At 43.9% G+C, this 19,466-nt stretch overlaps 1 protein-coding gene across 1 annotated transcript in view; it reads right to left on the reverse strand.

Annotated features, from left to right (window-relative positions):
• The window catches only part of GLRA3 (glycine receptor alpha 3), a 378,874-nt gene that overhangs the window by 275,903 nt on the left and 83,505 nt on the right, over nucleotides 1-19,466 (reverse strand). The gene's annotated exons all lie outside the window — the stretch shown is intronic.

Here is a 19,466-nt window from a genome sequence, read left to right on the forward strand (position 1 = left end):
TGTGTGTGTGTGAATAGTAGGTACAGCAATTATGAATATAACCAGTGCAGGGATATGCTGAAAGCCCCTTACATAAAACCAATTAAAAAAATATTCTTTCAATATTCTTCAATATAGTTTGTTTGAATTATGATCATTGAAAGCGTATATGGTTTGAACTCTGTGTACTTTTTATAATGAATATGTAGTGTCAATAATATGAACACCTTACAGGAAAGGAACCTGTGATTGTATCAATTTATCAATGCACATCATAACGTTATGCCAAAATTGGTCCAATTACAGTGACCAGCAATGGTACTCCTCTTCGGAAATTTTGACCACTAGGATCACATCATTTATTCATTTATTAGTAGACATGTGCAGAGTGAAATATTTTGTTTCTGAATTTCGTTTTTGTCCGAAAAATAAATGTATTTAGTTACTCCCAAAATTCATTTTTATTTATTTAGTTTTTCATTCAAAAATTGCATTCGTCCGAAAATCCACAAGAATTACGGTCAAATCTGTCTTTGAAGGCTTATGATGTCTGTCAAATGTATAAAGAAGATTTGATGGAGCTGCTAAACTCTATATAGCCTATAGGTGGAGCATTTGACTCCAGAAATGTACGATTGCAGCGCCGTACAGTTTCGATGCTCCGTCGAATATTATTATAAACGTGTGTGCTTTTTGTTGCTTTGTCGAATCTCCGTCGTTCATGTTGAATGAATGGTCTGAGGCGGCGTACACACGGGCGGACTGTTCGCCCAACTTTGTCCGCTGAACAGTGTTTCAGCGGACAGTCCGCTCATGTGTGGGCTTCAGCGGACAGTTTCAGCGGACAGTCTGACGAACAAAGTTTTTCGGAAATCCCGTAAAACTGTCCGTTGAAACTTGGTTTGAGCGGACAGTCCGCTCGTGTGTAGGCTTGTTCGTCAAACTAAGTCTTGCGCATGCTCAGAAAGGATTTACACGCCGAAGGTTGCATTGCAGTGTATAGGACGTCGTTTTTCTAGTCCCGTCGTACGTGCCGTTCACGTCATCGCGCACGGTTTCAGCGGACTGTTCGTTCATCGTGTGTAGTCAAGTCCGTTCATGCTAATTTTGAGCGGACTGTTTGTCAAACTGTTTGACGAACAAGGTTGGGCGAACAGTCCGCCCGTGTGTACGCGGCCTGAGTTTCACAGTGTCAGGTGTCAGATAGTGAGTGACTGATAATAACGAATATGGCGGCAACCCATTGTGAGAGCGACATGGAGGCATTGGAGGACATTCCTGGGCCATCTACAAGTGTTTCTGTATATATATTATATATTGTTCAAACAGAAACTGGTGGACTGGTGATAGCGATCACTGATCAGACAGGTAACATGATTCTATAATAATAAATCCCCCCCACAACACAGGCAGCCTCTGAGGCTATCACAACAACACTAGCAGCAACACTAGTATCACTATAAGGTTCTCACACTAACACAATAGCAGCAGATTATTAGGAATAAGCTAAGTTGAACTGTAGCTTGCTTCCATATTGTTCTGCTGCTGTGCTTATGCTTAATAATAATTCGGGTTCTCTGACAAGTGACAACGGACCAGCTAAGATTGACTGTCTTCTGAAATGATTCAGTGTCTGTGTCTCTCTCTGCTAGCAATCGTAAGTGAAAGTAAGTTGGCTGTACGTGTGTACTTAGTTCTAGCTATTTTACTGCTCCTCCTCTTTGATTACAATCAGCCAATAACATTCATCATCATCATTATTTTTATTTTACTTCCCCCACCCAAATCCAAAATCTTTTCTCTCTGTCAAATCTTTTCTCTCTATGTCGAATATTTTCTCTCTGTCGAATATTTTCTCTATATAATCTTGGACTAATAGAGGTAAGGTTAGGCACATTCGACCACAGGTTCAATAGACACCGATTGTTATTGTCAGAGTCACGTCGAATCTCCTATTCTATATCGAACTGTTGTAACAACAAAAATGAAAATAAAGCATTTATTTATGTTGGATCTTTTGTTTTTCGGATTCTGCACTTTCATTATCGTTTGTCAAAACGAAAGCGAAAATACCTGAAATTCGGATGAAAATGCATTCGGACTTTATTAGTAGAAAATTCTTTGGGGATAGGGCCATGCCTTGAATATATTGTACCAACCTACAACCCCTCACTGCTTTACATTGTACTTTATTTTTATTAAAATGTACCTTTCCTGGGGGCATGGCTAGCCAGCAGGGAAGATGGCCACGATTTGACACAGTTCCTCTCCGCAGTGGACCACCAATGTTCCCACCAGCCACACAGAGATTCGGTCTGAGTTGGGATTGAGCTCCTGAGCTGTCGTCCAGGAAGCGCAAAGACCGGAACAAAGTGGGGAAATTCATGGATTTCTTTCCCCAGCTGCGCCACTCCATTTGGATTCACTATTATATTTTTTCAGCTTTAGCTACTATGTGACTGTGTAACTACAGTAACCAAGATGATGCTGAAAGTCCGGCAGGCTCTGCACATGGCATCTCCCCAGGGCATGGCTCAGCAGCACGGTACCAGACTCAGCATAACAATAAAACAGGACACAGAGGCTACTTACATTCCTTATTTCCTTTGTCCAGTCCAGCTAAGACAAAACGGATGGATGCACTTTCAACATCAGTACATGAGATGAGCTGCTTTGACGCTTCTCTTGATCACACCAAGGAGTTACAGGACTCCATCTTAGAATATCCAACTGCTAATCAACCAATGCTTGACACCACATTAAAAGACATGCTGGTGTTACTGCATACCACCTTGACTCTGACATAATATCCGTGGCCCAGCAATTCAAATCTGAGGTTACCACAGTGTCAGAAACCATGAAATCAGACCGACTCATAAGTACAGTTAAAGCGGTTGTATAGTCTTTTTTTGAACTTTTACCTACAGGTAAGCCTATAATTAGGCTTACCTGTAGGTAAAATTAATTACAGGTTTAGGAGGTATTTATGTTTAATACAGCCACTGACGTCATGCAGTGCATGCGTGTTTAAGAAGTCTGCTGAAGGTCCGGGAGAACTGTCGTAGCTTCAGCCACTCACAGCACCGGAGCCACGATACCCAGAAGACACGCAGAGGCATCAGGTGAGATACCGACACCTCTTTCTAAGGTGAGTATTTCATAATGAGCTAGTATGCGCTGCATACTAGCTCATTATGCCTTCGCCTTGCAGTTTTTTTTGTTTTTTTGTTTTTTTAAAAGGTGCGGGTTTACTCCCACTTTAAATCACACTTGTTTAATAATAATAGTAAAAAGAACAATCGTAGTCAAAACATAGCCAAAGTTCAGTAACCGGAATGGATAGTCAGCCAAGTCAGAAGTCAGGGATCATTGTAGTAGAACAGCAAGCAGGATCTGGAGCCAGAAGGGATGTCAGCAAAGCCAGTCTTTAAACGGGAACCCAGAAGATAGTTTCTTATGATGTGACCAAGGCGAAGGCAAAGCTTCTCTGGACTTAACGGCTTAAGTAGGCAGGACTGACAAGCAGGATCATCAACAGCTGAGTAACTGTGGAGAGAGATAGGAGCTGGCAATTAGCCGACAGCTGAGCGGCCAGCTCAGATAAGGAAGGGCTGAGTCCAGCCCTGACAGTACCCTCTCCTTAATGACCCCTCCCCCTTGGAGGACCACCAGGCTTGAGGGGAAAATGTCTATGGATATCACGGAGGAGGACAGGGGCATATATGTCCAAGGATGAGACCCACACCGTACCCTTTCCAATGCACCAGGTACTGTATGCACCAGGAAGCGGAATTCAAGGCACTGTTGTGAGCAAACTCTGCCCACAGTAATAGGTCTGACCAGTTGTTATAATGGTCAGAAATATAGCAATGTAGGCATTGCTCCAAGGACTGATTGGCTTGTTTTGTGGCCCCATTAGACTGCGGGTGATACGCAGAGTAGAAAGCAAGCTGAATTCCCAACTGTGCACAAAAGGCTCGCTAGAACCGGGACACAAACTGACTACCCCTGTCCAAGACAATCACCTTGGGTAGCAAATGTAAGCGAAAGATCTCCCAAGAAAAAATAGAAGCCAGTTCCTTAGAAGTGGGCAACTTCTTAAGTGGAATACAATGACACATCTTTGAGAACCGGTCAACCACCATAAGGATAACTGTGTGGCCCTGGGAGTTGGCTAACTCCACAATGAAATCCATAGACAGGTGTGTCCAGGGCCTCTCTCCATTGGGTATGGATTCTAGGAGGCCCACTGGAAGGTGTTGTGGAGTCTTACTCTAAGCATACACAGAACAGGCAGCTACGAAAGCAGTTACATCAGCACGAAGACTAGGCCACCAGAATTGTTGGGAAATGGCCCAAATGAGTTGATTCTTCCCAGGATGGCCAGCTGCCTTGGGAGAATGGTAAGTCTGGAGCACAGCAGTACGGAGACTCTCTAGGACAAAGCAGTGGTCACAAGGTTTCTCAGGAGGAGCATGGATCTGAGCAGTAAGAATTTTGTCACCCAAATTAGAAGTGAGACTGGTGCGAACTGTAGCCAGAATATGATCAGGAGGAATCACAGGAACCAGAACCAACTCCAACTTGGAAGTGGAGAAAAATTGTCGTGACAAGGCGTAAGCCCTTACATTCTTAGTACCAGGTAAGAATGAGACAATGTAATTGAAACTTGACAAGAAAAGAACCCATCTGGGAGAGAGGTATTTAGCCTCAGACAAGAATGTGAGATTCTTATGGTCAGTAAGAATGAAAACCGGCACAGTGGTAAATTTGTGGAGATGTCTCCATTCTTTCAGGGCTAAAATTATTGCCAACAGCTCTCTGTCACCAATCTCTTAATTGCACTCCGTAGGTGACAATTTCTTGGAAAAGTAGACACAAGGATGCATAGCGCTCTCAGAGGTAGGACGTTGAGACAGAAGGGCTCCAACACCAGTCTCAAAAGCATCAACCTCAAGGGTAAATGGTAACGTAAGATCAGGATGTGCCAACAAAGGAGCAGAAACAAAGGCAGTCTTGTGTCTCTCAAAGGCCTTAATGGACTTCGGAGACCAGCTTGACTAGAGACGAGAAGTTACAAATAAACTACCGATAATAGTTGGCAAAGCTGGGGAAATGCAGAGGACATAAACATACGGGTCGGGGCCACTGTAGGACTGCCGAAAGTTTCTCTGGGTCCCCTGAAAAACCAGCAGTGTAAATTACATCCTAGGAATTTAACCTGTTCACTATGGATCTCGCACTTCTCCAGTTTACAATAGAGATTGTTCTCTCTTAGTTTCTGAAGCACACGACAGACATCTGTGGTGGCTCTCCGGGGACTTGGAAAATATGAGGATTTCATTGTGATAAACCACCACACATAACTGCAACAAATCTCAGAGGACATTGTTAATAAATTCCTGGAAAACTGCAGCGGCGTTACAAAGGCCAAAAGGCATTACGAGGTACTGAAAATGGCCTTTTCTGGTACTAAACACAGTTTTCCACTCGTCACCCCCCTTAATCCTCACAAGATTGTATGCCCCTTTCAAATCAAGCTTCGTGAAAACTGTTGCTCCCTTAAGGCAGTCAGATAACTCCATAATCAACGGAATCAGATAAGCATTCTTAATCCTGAAACAATTGAGACCCCTATAATCAATACAAGGTCTCAGTTCCCCACTCTTCTTCTTCACAAAGAAGAAAAATCGATTAGAGCCTGTATTCCGATGGACGACTCAGCCCAAGAAAGGGTATCCAAAACCAAGGGCTTATCCTTATAGATAAATGGGGAGTGAACAATGCCACCTAAGGTCTGTCCATGACAGGACCTCAAGGTTCGGACACTCCCTGGATGGGTAGGGCAACACTTTGAAAAGTGACCTGCCTGGCCACAATAAAGGCACAATCTCTTCCTCCTCCTAAAGGTTCTCTCATCCACAGAGAGATACGTGAAACCCAAGTGCATGGGTTCACCTTCACTGACCGACACGGTACCAGGAGGCATGGGAGGTGAGGAAGGCAAGGGTGGGACTGCAAAGCTCGGAGACAAACATACAGGAGGCTCCCGCAAGCGTTCCTTAAAATAGTCTTTCTCTAAATCTGGAGTCAATGAGGATGGCAGACATGATCAACTTCCCCAGCTCAGTGAGTATATCTCGGGCTGCTATCTCACCGTTGATGGTATCTGAGAGACCATGAGAAAAAGCCACGTGAACCTCATTGTTCCATGCAACCTCTGCTGCCAGAGTACAGAATTCAATGGCGTAGTTGACAACAGTTCTCGTACTCTGGTCGATGGACATGAGGCACTTGGTAGCAGAAGCGGAGCTTGCGGTAATGTCAAATACCCTTTTAAACTAAGCCATCAACTTAGGGTAGCTTAAGACAACAGGTTTTTGTGTCTCCCATAGAGGGTTTGTCCAAGCCAAGGCTCTCTCAGAAAGCAAATATATCACAAAACCTGCTTTGCTTCTATCCATGGGAAACATCTGGGGCAGCATCTCAAAGTATATCTCAACCTGAGATATCACTTGGGAAGTGGAGCAGAACCAAATATACCTCTTATAGATGTAATACTCGAGGCGGGTGCCTGCACAGAGACTGGAGCAGCAGCAGGGTTGGCCTGCAGCATAGGTTGTACTGGGGCGGCCACAGTGGGAGATTCTAGGTGAGCCGTGCATTCAGGAGCATTTGTAATGGCATGGCAAACTGATCCATGCCGTGATACAGTTCATTCAATCTGGAAAAAATATTACCAACAAATGGATTGACTGCATCTTATGAATTCATGACCTTCACCTACTGTCAGAAACCATGAAATCAGACCGAAGTACAGTTAAATCACACTTGTTTAATAAAAAAAGTATAAAGAACAAACATAGTCAAAACATAGCCAAAGTTCAGTAACCGAAATGGATAGTCAGCCATGCCAGAAATCAGGGATCAACGTAGAGAAACAGCAAGCAGGATCTGCAGCCATCAGGGATGTCAGCAAAGCAAGTTTTAAAACAGAAACGCAGGTGATCGTCACTGTGATGTTGACCAAGGCAAAGGCAGAGCTCCTCTGGACTGGATGGCTTAAGTAGGCAGGACTGACAAGCAGGATATCATTAACAGCTGCGTAACTGTGGAGAGAGATGGGAGGAGCTGGCAATTAGCCAACAGCTGAGCGGCCAGCTCAGAGAAGGAAGGGCTGAGCCTAGCCCTGACACTAACCAACTCAAAGAAAAAACTTTTAGGCAAAAAATTCCTTACCTTCACAATCCCAAGACAGGCATAAGGTTGACTAATCCAAAAGAAATAGCAGGTGCCTTTAGCAATTACTATGCATCACTTTACAATTTACCAGATGACCCTTCTTCCTCAACCAAAAGCAGATGGAATCTCTGAATTCTTGGCCTCAATCTCTTTGCCTAGAATTGCTCAATCCAATTTAGAGCTGTTGAATACACACTTCACAGCCCTTGAAATAAATACATTGATTAAAAGTAGGGATGAGCTTGGTGTTCGAGTCGAATGCATGTTCGACTCAAACATTGGCCGTTCATCTGTTTGGCGAAATCAGAACTTTGTGGACTGTTCGCACCATATTCGTGTGGCGCGAACAGGCCCACAATGCACTACACCCTCGCAGTGCATTGCTGGCTCATGATTGGCCAAGCATGCACTGTGACCCTGCATGCTTGGCCAATCACAGCGCAGGCAGCAAGGAGAGCCAAAATTGGCCACAGGTCTGTCAATTATAGCTCAGGGGGTTTAGTACACGCCCCACACTATATAAGGCCGCCAGCGCGGTGGCCTTGTGTAGTGTGTTCTGGCATGCAGGGAGAGAGCAGCATAGACAGTGTGTTCTTTTCTTGTGAATCTGCAGAAGTTAAAGTGGGTGTTTTGTGCCTCCAGCACAGTATACACCTATAGCTATCCTTTATTGCTGGTGTTCTCTAATATAGGCATCTGCAGGAGTTAAAGTGGGTGTTTTTTGCCTCCAGAACAGTATACACCTGTAGTTACCCTTTATTGCTGGTGTTCTCTAATACAGGCATCTGCAGGAGTAAGAGTGGGTGTTGTGTGCCTCCAGCGCAGTATATACCTGTAACTACCCTTTATTGCTGGTGTTCTCTAATACAGGCATCTGCAGGAGTTAAAGTGGGTGTTGTGTGCTTCCAGCACAGTATACACCCATAGCTACCCTTTATTGCTGGTGTTCTCTAATACAGGCATCTGCAGGAGTTAAAGTGGGTGTTGTGTGCCTCCAGCACAGTATACACCTGAAGCTACCCTTTATTACTGGTGTTCTCTAATACAGGCATCCACAGCAGTTAAAGTGGGTGTTGTGTGCCTCCAGCATAATATACACCTGAAGATGCCCCTTATTACTGGTGTTCTGTAATACAGGCCTCTGCAGCAGTTAAATTGGGTGTTGTATGCCTCCAGCACAATATACACCTGAAGCTACCCTTTATTACTGGTGTTCTGTAATACAGGCATCTGCAGGAGTTAAAGTGGGTGTTGTCTGCCTCCTGCACAGTATACACCTGAAGCTACCTCTTATTGCTGGTATTGTTCTGTTTCTGTAACACAGGCAGGCATCTGCAGTAATTACAGTCGGTGTACTGTGTCATCTGCTCAGTGTGCACCTAAAGCTACCCAATTGCTGGTTTTCCCTTCTCTCTGCAGGCCATTACTATGTCTGGAAGGCCAAAAAGGAGAGGCAGACAGTCATGAGCCAATAAAAAAGGGCAAGCAGGCTCTGTGTCTAGAGACAACAGTGCTGGTTGTGGACACGGTGCATCGTCATCAGCATGTGGCCATGGGACACGCTTGTCCTTATTTTTGGTAGCTGGACGTGTTAAGCCGCATCATGCCGAAGACTTGGCAGAGTGGATGACCAAGCCCTCCTCATCCTCCTCATCCTCTCTCACCCAGGCTCAGGGTACTAGAAAAGCAGCTGCCAACGCATCCTCTTCCCTCGTCTCAATGTCATCAGTCACTCCTTCACTAGACCCACCATGTCCTCCTGAGGAGTCCCCCGAATTGTTTGAGCACAGTGTTGGGTACATGCTCCAGGAGGATGCCCAGCATTTTGAAGGCTCTGATGATGATACCCAGCTAGAGGAAGGTAGTAGCGTGAGCGCAGAGAGAGGGGATGCTCAACAAGGACAGCAATCTGGCAGTCATGTTCCACCAGCTGCAGCATACTGCCAGGTTTGCTCCAGTGATGAAGAGGGAGGGGATGATGAGGTCACTGACTCCACGTGGGTGCCTGATAGGAGAGAGGAGGTGGAGGAGGAGAAGGAGGAGGAGGCACATCTCCAACGAGGCAGGATGCCCTCCGGGGGCCAACTTAGGGGCAGCACACGACTGAATCACACCGCAGAGCTCCAACTGTGCAGGGCGCTGCCTCTGCATGTTATTCCAAGCGTATCTCACATGGCCATAACATCAGCCGCTTGGGCACCACATGCTTGACCAGACGTGTTGACCTGCCATGCAGCTCATTGGCAAGCGTACTTTAAAGACCCACACCAAAGAAAAAAGCGGACTTCTCCTTGCTCCTCATCATCTGGGATCTCCAACCGCACTAGACCTTCAGTCCTCTCTGAAACCTGCACTGAGAGGAATTAAGGTGTAGAATTAGGTGTGTCACAGCCAAGTACTTGCGGGCAATCTGCTAGCAGTACACCGACGTCTGATTGTAGCAGGAAAATTTCCCTGCTCCAGCTGCTGGACCGCAAAAATAAGTTCACTCCCAGCCATCCACATGCCCAGTGGTTGAATGTTAGCTTGCTAGCACTTCAACTGTTGCCTTTTCAGTTGGTAGACTCGGCCCCCTTCTGTGAGTTTGTGCAATGTGCGGTTCCTCAGTGGCAGGTCCCCAAATGCCACTTTTTCTCACAGAAGACGATTCTGACTGACTCATGGTCCAGCAGGCATGGACAGGGACGTTGCCTATGCTTCATGGCCCATTGGGTCACTCTTCTGGCAGCTGGGAGGAATGCAGGACAAGGTGCAATAGTGTTGAAGGTTGTTCCCCAACCATGCCTCCAAAATGCTACTACTGGTTGTGACACACCTCTCTCCTCCACCCCCTCCTCTTCTTCTTCCTCCATGGCCTCTTCCAGTGCTTTGTCCTTGGAACCAGTGGTGCTCCATAGGCGTTCAAGGGGCTATGTAAGTAAGCAGGCAAAAAGATGCCATGCCGTGCTTGTGCTGGTTTGTTTGGGTGGACAGGAGCCACACTGGGGCAGATATTTTGTCAGCTCTGCAGGGGCAGGCCAAGAGGTGGTTGACGCCACGCCAGCTTAAGCCAGGAATGGTGGTTTGTGACAATGGCACCAACCTACTCTCCGCCCTCCGACAGGGACAACTGACCCATGTGCCCTGTGTGGCTCATGTCCTTAACCTGGTGGTGCAGCGGTTCTTGGGCAGGTACCCAGGCTTACAGGATGTCCTGAGGCAGGCCAGGAAAGTCTATGTGCATTTCCACCGATCATTTAATTCCAGTGCTCGGCTGGCTGAGCTCCAAAAGGAGTTGAACCTGCCCAAGAACCGCCTTATATGTGACATGCCCACCAGGTGGAACTCAACGTTGGCCATGCTGCAGCGGCTGCACATGCAGCAGAGGGCCAACAATGAGTACCTGTGTGACTACGGCACCAGGACAGGGTCAGGGGAGCTTGTTTTTTTCTCACCACACCAGTGGGGCAGGATTAGGGATGTATGCACTGTCCTGTCACCATTTGAGGAGGTCATGAGGATGATGAGCAGTGATAGTGCATGTATCAATGACACTGTACCTCTTGTCCACCTGTTGGATCACACGCTGCATGGAATAATGGACAGGGCACTTGAGGCAGAACAGAGGCAGGAAGAGGAGGACTTCCTTGCCTCTCAAGGCCCCCTTTATCCAGACAGTTTTCCTGCTGTCCCACCCATCACACAGGAAGAGGACGAGGAGGAAGAGGAGGAGGCTTGTGTCAGCATGGAGGAGGAGCCTGGCACTCAGCATCAGCAGTCTTTTAGAGATGATTTACAGTCCCAAGAAACCCGTGGACTTGTACGTGGCTGGGAGGAGGTGGCTGCGGATCTTGTTGTCCTTAGTGAACCAGAGGACTCCGGACCCAATGCCTCAGCTAACCTACACTGCATGGCCTCCCTGATCCTGCAAAGCCTGCGGAAGGATCCTCGTATTCTTTGGATCAAGGAGAGGGCCTATTACTGGCTGGCCACTCTCCTTGATCCATGGTACAAGGGTAAGGTTTCAAACCTTATCTTGCCATCGCAGAGGGAGCAGAGGATGAGACATCTCCGGGAGGCCTTGCAGAAAGGTCTGTGCAGCTTGTTCCCAGAGACTGGGAGGTTACAAACTCCTGGTCCTGGACAACATGTTGCTGAGGCTTCGGTCAATCGCAGAAGGAGTGGTGGAGAAGGTGGCCGTCATGCGTTCAGACAATTTTTTTTTGTCCACAGCCCCAAGGTATAATCAGTTCCAGCAACCATCGCCAGCGTCTGATTTACATGGTGCAGGAATACCTAGGGGCAAGGTCAGACTTGGACACCTTTCCCACCAAAAATCCTCTGGCTTACTGGGTCTTGAGGATGGATCACTGGCCAGAGCTTACACAGTATGCAATTGAGCTACTGGCCTGTCCTGCATCCAGCGTTCTTTCGGAATGCACCTTTAGTGCTGCTGGAGGCTTTGTAACCGATCACAGGGTGCGCCTGTCCACCGACTCGGTTGATCGACTGACCTTCATAAAGATGAATCAGTCTTGGATCACCACCAGCTACCAAGCACCTGAAGCTGATGTAACCAAATTTTATTTTTTTGAAATGTCACATCCCTTCAATGCCTATGCTGATGCTGAGTGGCTGTCCTGTTATGTTGACTGACTATTCTCTTCCTCCTCAATGATCCTGCTGATAGCTTGGAAGAACATTTTTGGTTCTGGGTGACGCCACCAGCCCAATTTGTCAGCCCCTGTTTAACAGCACTCCAACTAGAGTATATGGGAGAGGCTGTAGTGTTATGGCACCAGCACCAGTGCCTAAGGCCCAATTTTTCAGCCCCTGTTTAACAGGGGCATGTAATACATTGTTTGATGCAATGCTTTGCAGCAGGGCTCATTCCTACACTCCAACTAGAGTATATGGGAGAGGTTGCAGTGTTATGGCACCAGTGCCTAAGGCCCAATTTTTCAGCCCATTTAACAGGGGCATGTAATACAATTTTTGATGCAATGCTTTACAGCTGGGCTCATTCCTGCACTCCAACTAGAGTATTTGGGAGAGGTTGCAGTGTCGTGGCACCAGCACTAGTGCCTAAGGCCCAATTTTTCAGCCCCTGTTTAACACTGTTTAATTACAATTCTTGATATAATATTTCACAGCAGGGCCCGTTCCTGCGCCCACCGAGAGTAACTGTGAGGACTTATAGTGTTGTGGCAACACCAACACCTTAGGCCCACATTTCTGCAGAGCATATAGGGCGGGCCCCTACTTTCAAACATCCAACTTACTTGCAAACGGAAGGAGACAGCAGGAAGTGAGATGAAAAAAGACGGACGGACAAAAAAATTATACAGGGGTGGTAACCCTTCCCTATGTTTTCCAAAAAGCTTAAAAATAGATTTTTTGACTGGAGCTACACTTTAAAAATGTACCAGTTCAAAATTACAAACAGATTCTACTTAACACAACAAACCTACACAGTCCCTGTCTTGTTTGCACCGCCTGTATACTGCTGTTCTGAGTTTATAGGGCCTGGGGGCCCCACACCTTTACTTATTTTAATTTGGGTACGGGGTTCCCCTTAATATCCGTACAAGACCAAAAGGGGCTGGTAATGGGCAGGGGGGCTACCCATGCCATTTTTTTCTCAATGATTTTCATCCGTATTGCCGGAACCAGACATGACATTAAAACCGCAAGCAGTTTTAACCTCCCTGACGGTATGATTAGTTCTGGTTTTAGGTGCTAAAGCGGTACAATTATTTTGCATGGAAATTTGGCGTTTTATATTGTAGTCCTGTAATTCTTAGGAATAACTCTCTTAAATCTGTTCAAACCAGAGTCTAGCAGACATCCCAGGTATGATAAAGTTTATAATATAATAAATAATAATAAAAATTATTCAATAATGTAATCAAATCCTAAAACACTGAAAAGGGACACTTTTTGGTTGCTATGGACAATCTCCAAATTTCAGGCAGAAAAAACAGTATTTATAATATAAAAGTGCATACAGGGCACTGCACAGACCACTAGGGACAAAGGGGGTGTGTAATTTTTTTATACAGTACTGTAATCTGTAAGATTACAGTACTGTGTGTGTTTTGTGTCTTTTTACTTTTTTGAATTTGGCGCCGATCTCCGATCCCGTGCATCGTAAAGTCGGCGGCACTCGGGCACTATGTGAATCGAGCGGAGGACAGCTCGATCACACAGCGCGGAGGACATTGCTGGATCCAGGGGACAAGGGGACAAGGTAAGTAACTCTCCCTGTGTTCTCCCTGTATCCAACGATGCGATCCCGAGTCTGGTTCGGGGTTACCGCTCGTGGAACTAAAATCCCAACCCGAGCCAGACACCGCTAGGTAGGTTAAATTACTTTTTTTCCATTAAATGTCATTTTGTGCAGGGACTGTTCTAAACACTGGAAACACGTGCCACTTCATAGGCATACTATAGACACCCCCCAGGCACGATATTTAAAGGAATATTTCACTTTATTTCACTTTAATCATCATTAAAATCAGTGCTCCCGAAAAAACTGACGTTTAAAAAAAAAAAATTGGCACTGACCCATGTCCCCTGGGACAGGAGCCGAGTCCCCAAACCCTTTTTAGGACAATATCTTGCATATTAGCCATTAAAATTAGCACTTTTTAATTCAAACGTTCGAGTCCCATAGACTTCAATGAGGTTCTAAAGTTTGCACAAATTTTCGGTCCATTCGAAAGTTCTGGTGCGAACCGAACTGGGGGGTGTTCGGCTCATCCCTAATTAAAAGTCTTCCACACAATAAAACCTACAGGCCCTATGGGTATTAATCAGAATACTAGTTTTTTATTCTATGCTGTCACCCCATTTGTTATAGGTCTTTAGCGCTGCAGTGTCCAGAGGTCACTTTCCTCCTGAAATGTTAACAGCTACAATTGTTAGTCTGACTTAACCAGGTAAAGAACCAAATCTTCCCCAACACTTTCATCCAATTTCTTTGCTAAACATGGTCGTGAAACTGTACACAAAATTTTTGCAAACAGGTTGGTGAAAGCCTTACCAAGTCTAATTAAACAAGACCAGGTGGGATTCATTTCAGGTCGCCAAGCCCCAGATGCAACTAGAAGAATGGTTAATCTTACCCATTTAGCAAACACATCAAAAGAGCCTTCTCTGCTTCTCACACTACATGCAGAGAAGAACATTTGGCCTTCAGGGCCCCATACAGTCTGCTATTTCCGCATCGTATTCCATTCCATCAGCTCATGTCTTTACCAAAGGTATGTTTTCAAACAACATCAAAATTACAAATGGTACGAGGCAAGGGTGCTCTCATTATGAAACCCATGACAGAGAAAATCATAACACATCCCACCATTCAAGGAATTCACTCATAAGGTACACAACACACTATCACGCTATTTCATTTTTACACTTTCAAACCCGGCCTCCTCTTTACCAGCAGCACATAAAGTTTTACAACACTTAAGTCAGATATTATACTATAAAGTCAATGCCTCTAAATTCAATATATTAGGCATCACAATAAAGGACAACATACAAAGGACTGCTATATCCCTGGACTACAGATCCCTTACAGTACCTAGATGTCAAATTAACTTCCATGTGCTCCAACTTATGCAAGGTTAACTTTGCTCCCCTTATCACTAGTATGCAGCATGGGATTTTAAGGCTAAAAATGTTTTTATCTCTCATGGTCTGGCTGCTTAGCGGCGAAAAGGATTCTGTTATTACTGAAGATATTATACTTCTTTAGAGCTTTCCCAATACCTATTCCCTCTTCCTTTTTCATAGCTATGCAAAATCAAATGTCAGTATTTACAGTATATGGGGAAACGGTAGGGCGAGAAGCTCTTCTCACTCACCAAAGAAGCACAGATTGGTTGGGGGCATAGGATTAACCATATTGAAAGATTGTTATATGGCACTGGTACTGGACCAACTTAAGAACTGGTTCAATCAAACCACCATAAAACATTGGTGCCAAATAGGACACAGTTGGCTGTTCCCAAGATCTCCATATTCTTTCCTGATGGCTACATATTTTCTTTCAGCCCATAAAACCATTGCTCATCCTACTGTATTAGCAACTATTCAAGCTTGGTCCTATCTTTTAAACAACAAAGATGATCCTTAAGCTTTTCTGGAGATTCCTAGACCATTAGAATTCCTTTTATGGGTGATCCCAGACATTCACCTTACATTATGGATGCAAACAGGCGTTCGTAACTTAAATTATATATTTTCAGAGGGCAGAAAATTATCCTTTATAGATTTAACTCAAAAATTTCAGCTGCCAGCTAGAGAATTCTACACATACACATGGATTAAAAAATATGGTCAAAGATTGGGACTTTTTATGAAGCATGCAGCCAGGGACAAAAGTGTGTCTGGTGGGTAATTGGTAAAATAGAACTACATATGTTACATAATAGCATAATGCATGACAAAGAAATATAATACATAGGAGTTATTTCATACAGAATATATAGTAACATGATAATTTAGTAACATAGTAACATATTAGTTCATATTGTAAACATTTTTGGATAAAAGCACCAAACCCATCAATGTGTGTCTCTGGAGTAAAAAAAACATAATCTTGATTGAATTGGTACACTCCAGTAAAGTGTGGTCACTATAATATAAGTAACAATCTTCAAAAATAAACAAGGTGGACATCTAATAGCTTGACGCGTTTCATAGCTATCACCACTCTTCGGGAAATAGTGGATAGTATTAAGCCAAACACCAAAAGCACTAGTATAAAAGAGGAACATGAAAGAGTAAGAAGGAGGAAGCAAAATAAAACTGCCACAAATGTACCTAGGATTCCTATGTGAACAGTTAAGGTCCAAATGGTGCACAGTGTCCGCAGGAGCATTGACCGTAGGAAGTGTCTGGTTTGGCTGGGAGGAGTATATATACTGGCCATGGGTAACCACCGACACGCTGGCAGCCAATTAGATGAAAGGAACCCACAGTCGAGCAGTGTGTCAGTGCTCACCAGTTGGAGCCAAACATCCTTGTGTATCCCTGCGCTTTATGTCACATTAAATTTACACTCTTTTTTATAGATGGATATGTTGATATAGTTCACATATTGGGGTTCATTTCCAGGGACTGCTGTTTCCTGCTGCTTATTTCCATTGTTGTGCCATGGGGTTTACTACCTCAGCTCCTGGCACTGATAACCTTTCCGGCCGGCCTACAGCTCTCCATGATTGCACCCAGATTCATAGTTGGTCTGCAAGTATGATTAGGTGTTAATTTTTCCATCCCTTTTCCCTCCTCCTCTTATAGACAGGCCCACTACAATATTCTCCAACTTATAGTAATCTTTAATATTTTTATAGACACCTATCTTACATCTGCTCTTGAAGGGTGATGTAGCCACGAAATGCGTTGTGGTAAGTATAAACAGTTTAATGTACATTTAGCATTTATTATATGTGTGACAGAACCGATCCCACACTCCGATTGAGTGCTTCCATCAGTATACTGCTTCCTGAGTCTGAATATAGATATCAGCTATTCCAACCGCTCACAAGCACAAAACAAGATGACACTTGCTTAGCTGCTCAACATGGACTCATTTATTAGAACCAAAATGCCAAGTATTTATAATACAGTAGAAGACTAAAACCTAACCTAATTAACATGAGCTAATTATCTAAATCAACACTCAGACTAGTTGACTGAGGGATAAGACTTTTCGGCTCCTAGCTCACTAACAATTCAATAAACATTACCATAAACATAAACACAGAGTTAATTAGCACAAACAACAATGTGTGAATACTCAGTAGACTAGACTAATTTACACAACAGACAGGTGGCTGGAGTTCATGACATTAGCATCTAACAGTTTGTATCCCAACAGCATGAGGCAACACACATTATATATACATATATACAGCATTGAATCTGACTAGCACAGATTATAGTGGGGTTCTCTTTCACCCTGTGCCCCTTAAAATCCAGGGCCCATAATCCGTCGGCAAGAGGCTCGCATTCAGTCCTCTCAAAAAGCCTCGGTCCCAGCTAGGTCTGTCACAATATGCATATCTTCATTATGTTTTCAGGTGCTATTTCTCTTAGCACAACTGAATCGATGAATTGTTGTTAATGTATTTAAAAGTTATCTACGATACACTATGTCCTTTCTCAGCAGATGAGTTACTGTCAATAAGTGTCTGTCTTTCTCGCAGCCTTTTATTTTTTTGTACTTCCTATTGTTATAAAGCTAAAATTCAATAAAAATTTATTTGACAAAAATAAAATGACCTTTCCTTTTCAATCTGCAGCCATTGTATTTTTTTTGTAAAATTCAATGCAATATTGCTACCTGGAGGTGTTCCTTAAACTGTAGGAAAAGTAATTTCCTGCTTTTGTGATTGGTTTCCTGATTTTCCCAGATGTCTGAATTACAATATAAATACAATTTTAGGCATCCTCTGCAGAAATTTTACTTTTGGTTAACTACTTCTAAAGGGATGCAGACACTTTTCTCATCAGAACACAAAGAGTGCACCACATGAAAATAACAAACAAGACCCTCACATTTAGAATCAGTATCAAAAGGCCTTAATGGAATAAACCGCTTTTTTTTCAGAGAACAAAAAGGTAGGAATGTGCAACAAAGTTTGTTGCAATCCTTTGCAAAGTACATTGATCACCCAGAGGGGATTGTTTGTTTTTTCCTCAACAAAAGTGCAGTAACTCTATAATTTGTTTGTGAGACTTGTGGAGCTGTAATTTAACAGTACAATATGGATATAAGTACTTTTACATGTGATGAGCCAGGCCCAATACTCTGTAGAAGATTGAACTTCCCTAGTACACTGTGCATGTGAAGTAGGCAGGGTGCACACTCCTTACCCTGGAAGTTCAGGGAAGCAGTGATGTGTGACCTAAAGCTGGTGGTGTATAGCAAATATGGAAAGTGTTTCTGTCCACACATTAATAAAATTATGGACTGGGGATGTTTATCGGGTTGCTAAGAATGCATTTCTTTAAAAAAATACTGGACTTCAATGGCTTGCTGGACATACAGCAAAAAAGTGCCCCTGGAATTGTTTTTTTAAAAGGTTGGCAACTATTCATCACCTGACCTGACGAAAAAGGTCACAGTGAAGTGAGACATCTCATTGATTATAGGGAAGTTAATACTGTACATTTTGCTAGGGTGAATTCCACTAGATAAGACAGATGCTGTAGCTCACATTTTAACACATCACAATGCAATGTAAAATGAGTATAGCCCATTAAACTTTTCCTGCAATTCTGTCAAATAGCATTCCAGTGAAAAGGAAGACCTTTCAAGAAAGTAGTCCTAAGAAAAATGTAAATTACACTTTTGTCATCTAATTGACCAGTTAATTAGAAGGCTATTTCTTCAGTCAACAGTGAAGTGAAGTGCTTTTGATGGGTTTAGTTCCTTTACTCTTGTTGGATCAATGTGGAAGATATCTTGGTGTAACAGGAATAGGAGAGGAGACTAAAAAGTTATATTGGCTGTGATATATTGTGACCTCATAAGATGTTACCAGCAGACCTCTATATAGTGAAAAAGTATTTGATCCCCTGCTTATTTTGTACGTTTGCCCACTGACAAAGAAATTATCAGTCTATAATTTTAATGGTCGGTTTATTTTAACAGCGAGAGACAAAATAACAACAAAAATATCCAGAAAAACACATTTCAAAAAAGTTATAAATTGATTTGCACTTTAATGAGTGAAATAAGTATTTGACCCTGGTGGCAAAACCCTTGTTGGCAATCACAGAGGTCAGACGTTTCTTGTAGTTGGCCATCAAATCTCTGAAGGGATTTTGTCCCACTTCTCTTTTTAGATCCTCTCCAAGTCATTAAGGTTTCCACACATTTTCTATGAGCTTAAGGTCTGGAGACTGGCATAATCTACTCTAGAACCCTAATGTGCTTCTACTCGAGCCACTCCCTTGTTCCCTTGGCCATGTGTTTTGGGTCACTGTCATGTTGGAATACCCATCCACAACCCATTTTCAGTGCGCTGGCTGAGGGAAGGAGGTTCTCCCCCAAGATTTGATGGTCCATGGCCCCATCCATCTTCCTTTGTATGCGGTGAAGTTGTCCTGTCCCCTTACCAGAAAAACACCCCCAAAGCATAATGTTTCCACCTCCATGTTTGATGGTAGGGATGGTGTTCTTGGGGTCATAGACAGCATTCCTCCTCCTCCAAACACGGAGAGTAGAGTTTATGCCAAAGAGCTTGATT

The sequence above is a fragment of the Lithobates pipiens genome, unplaced genomic scaffold (assembly GCF_037356315.1).
Source record: "Lithobates pipiens isolate NorthernLeopardFrog02 unplaced genomic scaffold, aLitPip1_a1.2 Scaffold_13, whole genome shotgun sequence".
Taxonomy (NCBI): domain Eukaryota; kingdom Metazoa; phylum Chordata; class Amphibia; order Anura; family Ranidae; genus Lithobates; species Lithobates pipiens.